We start from the raw sequence: 13,009 nt of genomic DNA, 5'->3' as shown, positions 1-13,009 counted from the left end.
TCATTTATGTCAGAGAGGGTTCGGACCGCACCGGGACGACAACGGGCAGATTTGCAATGATAAGCAGGTGATGAATTGGAGCGTGGACATCGCTATTTCTCTCTGTCACTTTGCCTTACGCACTTCATAATTCACCCCTTTTAACGTCTCGGGGAACGCCCATACCCCCACCGCCAACCCTTTACACCCATCATCACCTCAAATCCTCTCTCGCTCTCTGAGGCAAACTTTTTCCTGGCTTGGCCCAGACAACCATTTGCTTGAAATGCATCACTCGTTCACATGTCTTCTCACTAAATTCGACTAGGAGAGGCACTGCCATGGGGAATTTTTTAAATCAGTGTGTCGGGTTCCAGTGACAAATCTAGGGCATCCCCTGAACCTGGAGATAAGGGTCATTCTGTGGCAAACGGGGTCACTGTCCTTTGAAGATGGGATGGCATTTATCTGGAGATTCTTAACACCAGTATTTCCCTTTAATGATCCCCTGCCATCCAGCTGTATGTACAAGCTGCTCCGAGCATCATTCTGTTTGATTTTAACATCACCATATATCTATTGGGATCTGAACTTTGAACTCAAGCTCTTATCCAATACTCACTGGGTTTGTTTTCTCAGTCCAATATTCAATGGGGGTTATGTGTTTTCTCTACCCCTGCAAACCCCCAAGTTCTCCGCTAACATGTCCTTGAGAGCATTTTATTTATGACTAACACAAATGTTCACATCATACTACCTCAATGGGCTGCGTAATAGATTAAGTCCTACAGAAAAAGAGGCCCCCCTCGTTCACCGGCTGTCTGCCACATGCTCCGCCACTGCCATTCCCCTTGCCAATCTGGTATTACAGCTGATATAAGCTAGATAAATGTGTTCGGAGATGGATACCATCTCCCTTAATATCCTGTTAGACAGAAGAGGGCTTTTAAATTAAGCTAGATGCCTGACTGGCTGGCGAGACTCCATTTTGTTTCCGTCTCTTTACAACCCCTAGTTGCCTGGGTGGCAGGCGAGACTCCATTTTGTTTCCACCTCTTTACAACCACCTAACTGTCTGGCTGGCAAGACTCCATTTTGTGGAGTCATTTTGTTTCCCATAGCTGCCTATAGCTGCCTGCCTGGCACGACTCCATTTTGTTTCCATCTCTTTACAACCACCTAACTGTCTGGCTGGCAAGACCCCCTTTTGTTTCCATCTCTTTACAACCCCTAGCTGGATGGCTGGCGAGACTCCATTTTGTTTCCATCTCTTTACAACCCCTAGCTGGCTGGCAAGACTCCATTTGTAACACATTTCAGGAAACTAGGCATATGTCTCATGTCACGACTTCACAGGAGAGCCATCTGAATGTTTTTTATTTTTTTTATCAAAATGCGTTTTTTGGCAGAAATACTTCTGGAACATGTGAACTTTCATGTGCCTTAATAACCAACTTGTATGCCATCTGTCAATAAGTATACAATTGTTAAATTATTAGCCTTGTTGGTTGAGTCACAGAAAAAGTCAGCAACCTTCCCAAAGTGATGGAGAAAACTCCTGTCTCCTGATTACATCTACAAACTAAGGGCAACCGTGGCATGGCATCCGTGATAGGGAAACGCGTCCATCATGCTTGATGATGTATACCGGTAAGATAGTCTAGATAGCTACATTTTCAGATATTAGACGTTTCTAATTTTGACAGAAAGTGGTTTCATTTCAAGCTAAAGTGTACTGTTAGCTAGCTAGCTAACATTAGCTGGCTGGCTCCCTAGCTAACGTTACATGTATGATGTTATTATTCATATCCCAGAGCCGTTTGCATTGCTAGTTAGAGCCTAATGTTAGCTAGCTAGCATTGAACCTGGTTGATTATCTCCCAGCAGATTCAAGCAGGGTAGTAACGACATGATTTGGCACTATAGTCATTGTTGTTTAACTAGCTAATGTTAGCTGGCTGGCTCGTTAGCTGACGTTATGTGCCATGTGTGATCTTACATGTTGTTTACCTAGCCAGGTTCATTGTAACTAGCTAGCTACATGTCTTAAGCTAAAGTCCACAACACCTGTTGAATATGGCCGGTGTCTGTAAACGTCGGCAAAAAAAAACGTAATGAATTGTTGCCAGCAGAGCTGGTTGGGCTGTTTTCATGTTATCCAGAGGTAGACAAATCATCGGCCAGAGCGTCAAGGGTGCGCTCTGAACGCTCCGAGAGCGAAACGAGATTGGTGCGGATAAAGTTTAAGAGGGTGTGAACGATGCTGAATGGGTGTAGACAAAGAAGAGCTCTTCACTAGATACCAAAACATTCAAAGGCCATTTTCTCAAAAGTGAGTTTACAAGTTTATCAACTTTCAAAGCCGAATTACTTTCCCATTGTTCCTCAAAAATGCGGTGTATGATTGTACCATTTTGTATCTCCGAGTCTCTACTTTTATCCAATGTAATTAACACCATTTCAAATGTCGCTTCATAAGACCAAATCTAGTCATATTTAGTTTCCATCTCTTTACAACCCCACTCTGTATCTTTTTGTATGTATCTATTTGCTGTTCCTACACTACTTTTTTGCATTAAGACAAAACCTTCAGCAATTACTACTGTGCTGACCCATTGTTGGCAAAGGAGTTGCAAGCGAACGCAAGCACACACAGAAACACAAACACACAGACACACAAACACACAGACACACAAAGAAAAATCCCCTCTTCCTTCGCAATGCCACTGTTCGTCCTTAACACTCCAAATTCCTCTTACAATAGGTTCGCCTTTTCATTTTCTCCATCCTCCATGTACTCTAACAATTCCGTGTCCTCTCTTTCACACCAACAGCCCTGATTCCCCTCTCCCCATCCAGAGTATTACAACCGATCTCAGCAAGGCAAATGACGACTGTCTTCAACTGGCCTGAGTTGTGTGTTGAAGGCCCACTCTGTATTCTCTCTCATGTACTGTCTAAATAATAGGTCTGGCTCAGAGGCGCAGGGAGAATGACATGTTATTCAATCTACCAACCAGATCAATATCAAAGCCCATCTAAGACTGTTTTCTCATCATCTCTTACCTGCTGTTTGTCTATCAGTGGGAATGGAAGGAGGAACGTTAGGAGAGGGGCTCTGAAGGGAAAATTAAAGTGGGTTGTTTGGGGGAAACGCTGCCTCCCAATAAAGATGTGACACATCACACTAAACGAATCTCTGAGTCACACATCAAACTACAGCAGCAAAGGGCTGTTAAGAAATATCTCTGCTATGACCTCTAATTGGGTTTGGCTTCACATAGGAACCTCTTATAACAACAAAGATGCTAGGAGACAACCTCACCAAACTACATAATCTGAAGAAGAGAGGTGGGAGACATAACCAGCTAAGACAGCTGGGAGTTACGTGTGGCTCAGTTGGTAGAGCATGGTGCTTTCAACACCAGGGTTGTGGGTTCGATTCCCACAGGGGACCAGTACAATATAGAATGAAAATGTTTGCACTTGCTACTGTGATTTGCTCTGGATAAAAGTGTCAGTTAAATGACTAAACTGTAAAAAATGAAGGATAATGCAGTGGTGATGCCTGATAAAGGAGACTGTGTTAAACTGTTCCCTGCCTTCCCTTCACATGGCACCAACCTCCACTGAGTGAGCAAGTGTGGCTGAGCATGAAATCACACGGCCCAAGTTGTACACACATGTGGTGCACAAGAGTTCAACACTGGCACTGATGTCCACTATAGGCCATCACCATTCAGCACTGTAGATTACCCACTGATTGGCCTCAGTGTTTAGTGCAGGGCTATGGGGTAGGTCAGACTGTGCCCATACATCATGTGAGAGTGCACTGGATGCTTGAGTGGTGCTAAGAACAGTGGAATGTTGGGGAGGTGGCTGTACTTGACTTGTCATTGGCAAATACCCTCCAACGCTCGCTCCTGTGGCCCCCGGCATCTCTGGCTGTGTGTGCGACTAGGGCTGGAAATCCATTACCTTTCCAATTAACCACTGCCAAGTGGCCCCTGCTCCATGGCAGCCAGTCACATGTCATGATGTGTGCTCCATCAACCTGTGACAGCTGACTGAAGGATGGTGGGCTGCTTGTCATCTGAACTTGGTGCAGGAGCCTTCATTTGCACATGTGATAGATCTCTCCTCCCCTTGTGTGCCTTTATCACTAATCAGGTTCTAAAGTCAACTGTTGCCTGCTGATTTGAAGGCCTCCTTCAGTACACTTTACTGAGGAAATTGCTTTGGTGGGGTGCTCTCCCTCTATCTCCCTCTCTCTACATGTTGGACTGCTACCAGGGGGTGTTCTCCCTCTCTCTCCATGTGGGGCTGCTACCAGGGGGTCTCCCTCTCTCTCCATGTGGGGCTGCTACCAGGGGGTGCTCTCCCTCTCTCTCCATGTGGGGCTGCTACCAGGGGGTCTCCCTCTCTCTCCATGTGGGGCTGCTACCAGGGGGTGCTCTCCCTCTCTCTCCATGTGGGGCTGCTACCAGGGGGTCTCCCTCTCTCTCCATGTGGGGCTGCTACCAGGGGGTGCTCTCACTCTCTCTCCCTCTCTCTCCATGTGGGGCTGCTACCAGGGGGTGTTCCTGGTACAGATTCTACTACAGAAGCGGAGAACACACAATGGTGTATGTGATAGTGAAGCCATTGGCCATTTTCACTGGGTTAGAATACTTTAAAGAGACATCTCTATTTGTCATTAGCCATAAAATATTTAGATTTTAGTTTGCCTCCATAGTAGTATAGTAAAGCTGCATCAGCTAGCTATAAATAAAAAATAAAAAACCCTACAATGAACCCAGATAAAGGCAAGGCTTCTTCATCACTTAAGCTATGGATTTGTGGAACTAAACTAAACCCAAACTTTCTCCACAAACGTCTTGTGTGGGCAATGCATTAATAAACTCAAACTAGATAAGAAGTCCATAAAAAAAGATTTCACCAATGAAAAACCCATCTTGAAACAAGACAGATGGGACGATCCACCCCAAACACCCAAGAGGCCCAATTTTCCTCCAGATCTATGATGCGGGATCTACCTTCTCTCTCTCCCCTTCTTCCTTTCTCCTCTCCCCCCTCTCCTATCTCCCCATCTCCTCTCTCCCTCTCCTTTCCTCTCTCCCCCTCCTCTTCTCTCACTCCCTCTCTCTGTATCCTTGCCACACTCTGAGGGCCCTGCTCGAGTGGAGGTGCATGGCTCAACGTAACACTCATTATACCCCTTCATTATTCATGGCCACTAATGGAGAGTGTCCCACCAGCCGCTGCTTAGCAGGAGAAATGAGCGCCAGAGGCAGCGGGGAGGGATTGGTTTTTGTCTTTTCTTTTTCCCTGTGTGCTGCTGATTCAGGGTTTTGGTCCTGGGTGATGAGTCAGAACTCTCTGCTATGTGAGTAATGGGACACAGGGAATGTCTGGAGCAAAAGGGGAAACTGGGGAGGGATGGAGGAGGGGAATCTGTCTCCTTGGACCCTCAGCTCCCTCACCCCTCCACCAAGGCGGGCTAGATGCCTCTGGTCCCTAGTCCTTATCCTGAGCCTCACAATGCAATTCAAATGCAGAGGACGGGTTCAAATAACCAGCCCCAGAATCCTAATGAGTAGCAATGAAGTGTCAGAGGAACCTCTTAGTCGCTACAAGCTTGGCACACCTATATTTGGGGAGTTTCTCCCATTCTTCTCTGCAGATCATCTCAATCTCTGTCAGGTTGGATGGGGAGCATCGCTGCACAGCTATTTTCAGGTCTCTCCAGAGATGTTCAATCGGGTTCAAGTTCGGGCTCTGGCTGGGCCACTAAAGGACATCCAGAGACTTGTCCCAAAGCCACTCCTGCATTGTCTTAGATGTGTGCTTAGGGTCATTATCCTGTTGGAAGATGAACCGTCACGCCAGTCTTAGGTCCTGAGCTTTCTGGAGCAGGTTTTCATCAAGGATCTCTCTGCACTTTCCTCCATTCATCTTTGCCTTGATCCTGACTAGTCTCCCAGTCCCTGGCATTGAAAAACATCCCCACAGCATGATGCTGCCACCCCCATGCTTCACCGTAGGGATGGTGCCAGGTTTCCTCCAGATGTGTGGCTTGGCATTCAAGCCAAAGAGTTCAATATTGGTTTCATCAGACCAGAGAATCTTGTTTCTCATGGTCTGAGAATCTTTGGGTGCCTTTTGGCAAACTCCAAGTGGGCTGTCATGTGTATTTTACTGAGGAGTGGATTCTGTGTGGCCACTCTACCATAAAGGCCTGATTGGTGGAGTGCTGCAGAGATGGTTGGCCTTCTGGAAGAACCCATCGGGTCCTTGGTCACCTCCCTGACAAAGGCCCTTCTCCCCCGATTGCTCAGATTGGCCAGGCGGCCAGCTCTAGGAAGAGTCTTGGTGGTTCCAACCCTCTTCCATTTAAGAATGATGGAGGTCACTGTGTTCTAGGGGACCTTTCCCCAGATCTGTGCCTTGACACAAACCTGTCTCGGGAGCTCTACGGTCAATTCCTTTGACCTCATGGCTTGGTTTATGCTCTGACATGCACTGTCAACTGTGGGACCTTATATAGACAGGTGTGTGCCTTTCCAAATCATGTCCAATCAATTGAATTTACCAAAGGGTGACCCAAATCAAGTTGTAAAAACATCTCATGGATGATCAATGGAAACAGGATGCACCTGAGCTCAATTTCGAGTCTCATAGCAAAGGGTCTGAACACTTACATAAGTTATTTCTGTTTTTAATTTGTAATACATTTTTAAACATTTCGAAAAACCTGTTTTCACTTTGTCATCATAGGGTATTGTGTAGATTGCTGAGGATAAAAAAATATATATATTTTAGAATAATGTTGTAACATAACAAAATGTCAAGGGGTCTGAATACTCTCTGAAGGTATTTCAGTCCAGCGGAAACCTTGCCCCTCCTCGCTCCGCAGACCGTTGCCGCAATGGAACAGAGATAGCCCAAATGCAACGTTTGTCATTTAGCAGACGCTCTTATCAAGAGCGACTTACAGTAGTGAATGCATGCATACATTTCATTTCATACAATTTTTATTTTTTTTCCCCCTCCGTACTGGCCACCCATGGGAATCAAACCCACAACCCTGGCGTTGCAAACACCATGCTCTACCAACTGAGCCACAGGGGGTAAGCCCCTTTGAAAGCATTTCAAAAGTAAGTTCTGTAGACGCTTACAAAAAGGGGTTCCAAAGGGGTTATTCGGCTGTCCCTAGAGGAGAACCCTTTTTGGATCCAGGTAGAACTCTATTTGGTTCCAGGCAGAACCCTTTTTGATTACAGGTCGAACTTTTGGGGATTTCATGTAGAACACCCCCCAACCCCCCCACTCGTTTTCCATGTAAAGTCATGTTGAGGCCAAGGTGTGAAACTGCAGCACCTTAGGCACATGTGTAACCATCAAATCGGTCCCCTTATTCATGGACCAAGGAAGCAAACCTCTTCCGTAGAGACATGGGCAGTGGTTGAGGGGGTGTTCGTATCTACACTGTCGGTTAGCAAATGTCCCTTTTAATAGAAATCTAAAGAGCCTCTCCCATCTCATTTTTGTCAGTGTTGAAAGAACAGGGCGATGTTGCAGCCATGATTAAACATTCAGTCATACATTATCATCCTGTAGTGCCAACTCCAGTTTCTCTGCAACCTTTGCTAAGACCAAATCATTACATATGGGGAGTGTTTTCAGACAGCACTCATTTCTTACCCTTGCTGCTTTGACACCCTTATTCTTTGCTCGCTCCATTGTAAGCTTCTCAAAGGGCATCCAACTTGAACACCTAGCTCTTTCAAACGATACAAAGAGACAAGTCTCCTTAAAGGAGGGCACTTTGAGGGTGAGAAACAAGCCATTTCTCTCCCCATTACACGGTTCCTCTAGTGTTCCGGTGCTATACTCAGCAAAAAAAGAAAAGTCCTCTCACTGTCAACTGCGTTTATTTCCAGCAAACTTAACATGTGTAAATATGTGTATGAACATAACAAGATTCAACAACTGAAACATTTCTGTTAGACATGTGACTAACAGAAATTGAATATTGTGTCCCTGAACAAAGGGGGGGTCAAAATCAAAAGTATCAGTCAGTTTCTGGTGTGGCCACCAGCTGTATGAAGTACTGCAGTGCATCTCCTCCTCATGGACTGCACCCAATTTGCAAGTTCTTGCTGTGAGATGTTACCCCACTCTTCCACCAAGGCACCTGCAAGTTCCCGGACATTTCTGGGGGGAATGGCCCTAGCCCTCACCCTCCAATCCAACAGGTCCCAGATGTGCTCAATGGGATTGAGATCTGGGCTCTTTGCTGGCCATGGCAGAACACTGACATTCCTGTCTTGCAGGAAATCACGCACAGAACGAGCAGTATGGCTGGTGGCATTGTCATACATACCCAAGGCACGGTCACGCAGATGAGCAGGGACCCTGGGCATCTTTCTTTTGGTGTTTTTCAGAGTCAGTAGAAAGGCCTCCTTAGTGTCCTAAGTTTTCAAAACCGTGACCTTAATTGCCTACCGTCTGTGAGCTGTTAGTGTCTTAACGACCGTTCCAGAGGTGCATGTTCATTAATTGTTTATGGTTCATTGAACAAGCATGGGAAACAGTGTTTAAACCCTTTACAATGAAGATCTGTGAGGTTATTTGGATTTTTACGAATTATCTTTGAAAGACAGGGTCCTGAAAAAGGGACGTTTAGCTATTCACTCTCCCCTGACTGTGATTGCCGGCGGTGGATTCTACCGACTCAGCACTTCCAGTAGGTTATAATGAAGTAAACCAGGTCAGATTCAGAGTCAGACAGGAGCACAGAGGACACGGCCCACCATGGCTCCACGCCCACCTGTACAGCCACAGCTGATTGGTGGATGTGGTGAGGTAGAGTAGTTGGAAAGGTTGAATAACTGAGTGAGAAGGAGAAGCATTGTGGGTTAGAGAGAAGTGGTGTGTATTGTATCATTAGTGTGTGGCTATTGTGTGTGTGTGTGTGTGTGTGTGTGTGTGTGTGTGTGTGTGTGTGTGTGTGTGTGTGTGTGTGTGTGTGTTACGGTAAGTGTACATACAGTATTACCTAAGCTCATTTATTTGTGTGTTTGCGAGTGCATGACGAACTGCAATCGTGTTTGTACATGCGCGTGCGTGTGTTTACCCAGGGTTTTGTGAGGGTTCGCCTAACAGCTCTTGGTGTCTGAACACATCGCATCAAACCTCTGCGTGCCCCGGTTAATATTATCACTGTCGTCCTTATTTTCCCTCACACTTGCAATTACTACTCCAAAAGTACTTCTCCAACTGAGTCCTTTCAGCTCACGCTGCACGGGAAAAGAATACCCATGGTTGAACCGACAAAAGGCTGAGAGGAAAAGCAGGAAGCGGATTTACTTTGACAATGAGGCTTGTATATTGTTTGTCTCACACAATGTTTTTCATGGTTTTACAAACGTATTAGTATTAACACAAGCGAATAATTGGCTCTTCCAACTGATAAAAATTCTGAGAAATGAAACGACCTCCCAGTTGATCTGCTTCACTACCCCACCAATATACTATATGGACCCCTTTAATACGAACACGGTTGTTACATTGGAAACGCTTGTAAAGGGACTTACAAAATATCTCAACTGGTGCACGTTGTAACAGTGGAGAACATGACAACAAACGGAGACAGTTGTTTGTGCTTCTGCCAGCAGCTCGGGCTCTAGAGTGCACCACTGATGACATTTTTGTGCTTGTCGACTAGACATACAAACACATTCAGGAGGAGTTCAGGGATTTGGTATTCTACCCATATTGCTACCTGTCCTTGGGACACCTTGTGTGGAGAAATGGGTTTGATACAACCATACCTTATGTTCAAAGCCTGCACTGAAAGCAACTGACTCTTGAGCTACAGTGTCAGTGACATTTATATACGCATGAACTACAGTGTCAGGGACATGACTGTGTAAGCAGTTGGAATCCCCATTGAGTAACATGGGGGCATTTCTACACAAGGGGACAGATGGGGCTAAGTCTGGCTTTGTGGCTCTAAGGAAGGGTTATATCAAAAGATCAAAGAAGCGAAGACAGGGAATGGAAATGGATAGGATGTTGAGGATAACTAGATAAGATCTCTCACACACACGCACACACTGACACATACATCTGAACACACACAGGATCAATGTAAAGGAACACAGCAGAACCTATGAAGCCCATATAAGCTTCCCCTTAAGCTCCTCGCTCGTTCTTCCTCCGTAGCTCAAAGGCAGAGAAACTTAGCATGCCTGAAACAAAAGCTCACCCTCACCTCATTCATCTGATGACGTCCCCGCAACCTGCCCACCCCACTTCACCCCAACCTAGCCTGCCTCTTGCTGGGTCAATGTTATTCATTTGGTCCTCTTCGGTTTCGCTGTGTGTCCATTTGGCCTGCATGGCTTTACTTGCTCAGCTTATGGGCCTCTGATTAATGGCAGGGACTCAGCTCAGAGCCATTAGCTCCTTGCCTCCTATGAGGGCCTAAGAAACGGGACGAGAGATGAGGAGAGAGTTTCATTGGGTGCATAGCCAAGGGAGAGAGAGGCTGTAGTGCAAGGACCCACGCTAGCCTACAGTTACAGAAGGAGTGAAGAGGAGAGAGGAGTAGAGAGAGGGAGAGAGGAGGAGAGAGAGGAGAGTTTCATTGGGTGCATGGCAAAGGGAAAGAGAGGCTGTAGTGCAGGGACACATGCTAGCCTACAGTTACAGAAGGAGTGAGGAGGAGAGAAGAGGAGAGAGGAGTAGAGAGAGGGAGAGATGAGGACAGAGGAGTAGAGAGGAGGATAGAGGTGGAGAAAGGAGGACAGAGGAGGAGAGAGGAAGAGAGAGGAAGAGGGAGGAGGAGGGAGGAGGACAGAGGCGGGGAGAGGAGGAGAGAGCAGGAGAGAGGAGGAGAGAGAAGTAAAGAGGAGGATAGAGGAGGATAGAGGAGGATAGAGGAAGAGGCTGCAGAGTAAGGGACACAGCGTAACAACCAAACAGGTTGCACAAATATATCTAATGCTACATGTACTGTCATTTGAATGCTCAAATGATACCTGTTCTTCAATTTCCATCCATGCTAAGACATGTTTCCCACTAAAAGCAACTTTACTTTGTACTGGCTAATGTTCTTTGTACCACTGTCCACAAACATACAAATTAACCACTGCATTACACATAGGATACAAGACAGCCTAAAGAAAGTATAGATATTTTTAGGTTTGTAATACAAACCAGTATCAAAACCCAAAAATATGAAAGTGATATCATAGCTCTAATTCTTTGATTAACCAACAAGTCCACTACAGCCATCTCATCCTATCTCAACTAATTAAAGCAGACAAAGAGCCAATCCCTGAGGACAAATAGATGCCTCTTTATTTGCAGATGCGCTCGTATGATCGTAGATGATTTCCTGTCCGTTTGGGGGCATTTCCTCTTTCTACTTACATTGTGACCTGGTGAGAAGAATCAGTAAATGAGGAGCAGAGAGGAAGGGTCCATCCCTCTAAACTGTCCCTCTAAACCAGGCAGGCTGGGTCTTATTACGCGGTGGTTACGAGCCCATTCACAGAAGCAGAGAGGCAGTTAAAGTGATTTAACAGAGCACTAGAGCAGAGTGGAGAGAGTCACGAGAACTGTTGCTAAGACACCCACACAACAGCAAGCGCAGGACAAGGGCAAAGGGCTAGAGAGGACCTACATCCAGACCACAGCACCACTAGCAACATCTACACCCCCCCCCCAACCAATTAACCCCCCCCAAACCAACCATGCCCGCACCCCATATAGGCCCCCTCAGATCAGACCTATGGCCCGCCTGCCCACCACAAGCCCCCCACTCCCGCAAAGAGGGCCTCAACATGAAAGTCACACATACGCCCAGGCCGTGAGCAAGGAAACAGGCCAACCCCCACTCTTACACTAGCCCAAGCCAATGGCATGTACCAGATGCTCAGCAGGCTCTGCTCACAGTTACTGGTCTGAGGCCAAACCACACGACTAACAACATTAGACACTTTGTGGAACACAAAGACTTCAATATCTGATCCTGGAATACAGTGCCTTGCAAAAGTATTCATCCCCCTTGGCATTTTTCCTATTTTGTTGCATTACAACCTGTAATTTAAATGGATTTTTATTTGGATTTCATGTAATGGACATACACAAAATAGTCAAAATTGGTGAAATTATTATAATTTTTTTTTTAAATACTTGTTTAAAAAAATTCTAAAAGATAAAAAAAGGAAAAGTGGTGAGTGCATATGTGTTCACCCACTTTGCTATGAAGCCCCTAAAAAAGATCTGGTGCAACCAATTATCTTAATAAGTCACATAATTAGTTAGATTGCACAAAGGTGGACTTTATTTAAGTGTCACATGATCGGTCACATGATCTCAGTATATCTGCACCTATTCTGAAAGGCCCCAGAGTCTGCAACACTACTAAGCAAGGTGCACCAGCAAGCAAGCAGCACCGTGAAGACCAAGGAGCTCTCCAAACAGGTCAGGGACAAAGTTGTGGAGCAGTACAGATCAGGGTTTGTTATGCACGCTCAAGTTTTCTGTTTTTATTGTCTTATTTCTTGTTTGTTTCACAATAAAACATATTTTGCATATTCAAAGTGGTAGGCATGTTGTGTAAATCAAATGATACAAACCCCCCAAAAATCTATTTTAATTCCAGGCTGTATGGCAACAAAATAGGAAAAATGCCAAGGGGGTGAATACTTTCGCAAGCCGCTGTATCCAAGGCCTGAGGTCATCTGCCTTTGGCCTATAGAGCAGGAACCTGGACTTCACCAAAGAAATCAGAAATACAGACATTGTCATCCTACAAAAAAAACATGGTATAGAGGAGATGGACCCACTGGTTGCCCTCTAGGTTACAGAGAGCTGGTAGTCCCATCCACCAAACTACTAGGTGTGAACAGTGGTGTAAAGTACTTAAGTAAAAATACTTTAAAGTACTACTTAAGTCATATTTTTGTGAATCCGTATTTAACTTTTGACATTTTTACTACTTTTACTTTTACTT

At 45.5% G+C, this 13,009-nt stretch overlaps 1 protein-coding gene and 1 non-coding gene across 8 annotated transcripts in view; one reads left to right on the top strand and one right to left on the bottom strand.

The window, feature by feature from the left end:
• LOC106608688 (neurexin-2) overlaps positions 1–13,009 on the bottom strand; it is a 1,106,898-nt gene that overhangs the window by 358,442 nt on the left and 735,447 nt on the right. The gene's annotated exons all lie outside the window — the stretch shown is intronic.
• On the top strand, positions 3,368–3,437 carry trnae-uuc (transfer RNA glutamic acid (anticodon UUC)). The gene has a single exon. It is a non-coding gene; the product is annotated as a tRNA-Glu (tRNA).

This window comes from Salmo salar, chromosome ssa07 (genome assembly GCF_905237065.1).
Source record: "Salmo salar chromosome ssa07, Ssal_v3.1, whole genome shotgun sequence".
Lineage (NCBI taxonomy): Eukaryota > Metazoa > Chordata > Actinopteri > Salmoniformes > Salmonidae > Salmo > Salmo salar.
The sequence above is the reverse complement of the archived record's forward strand: the minus strand, read 5'-3'. Positions and strand labels throughout refer to the sequence as shown.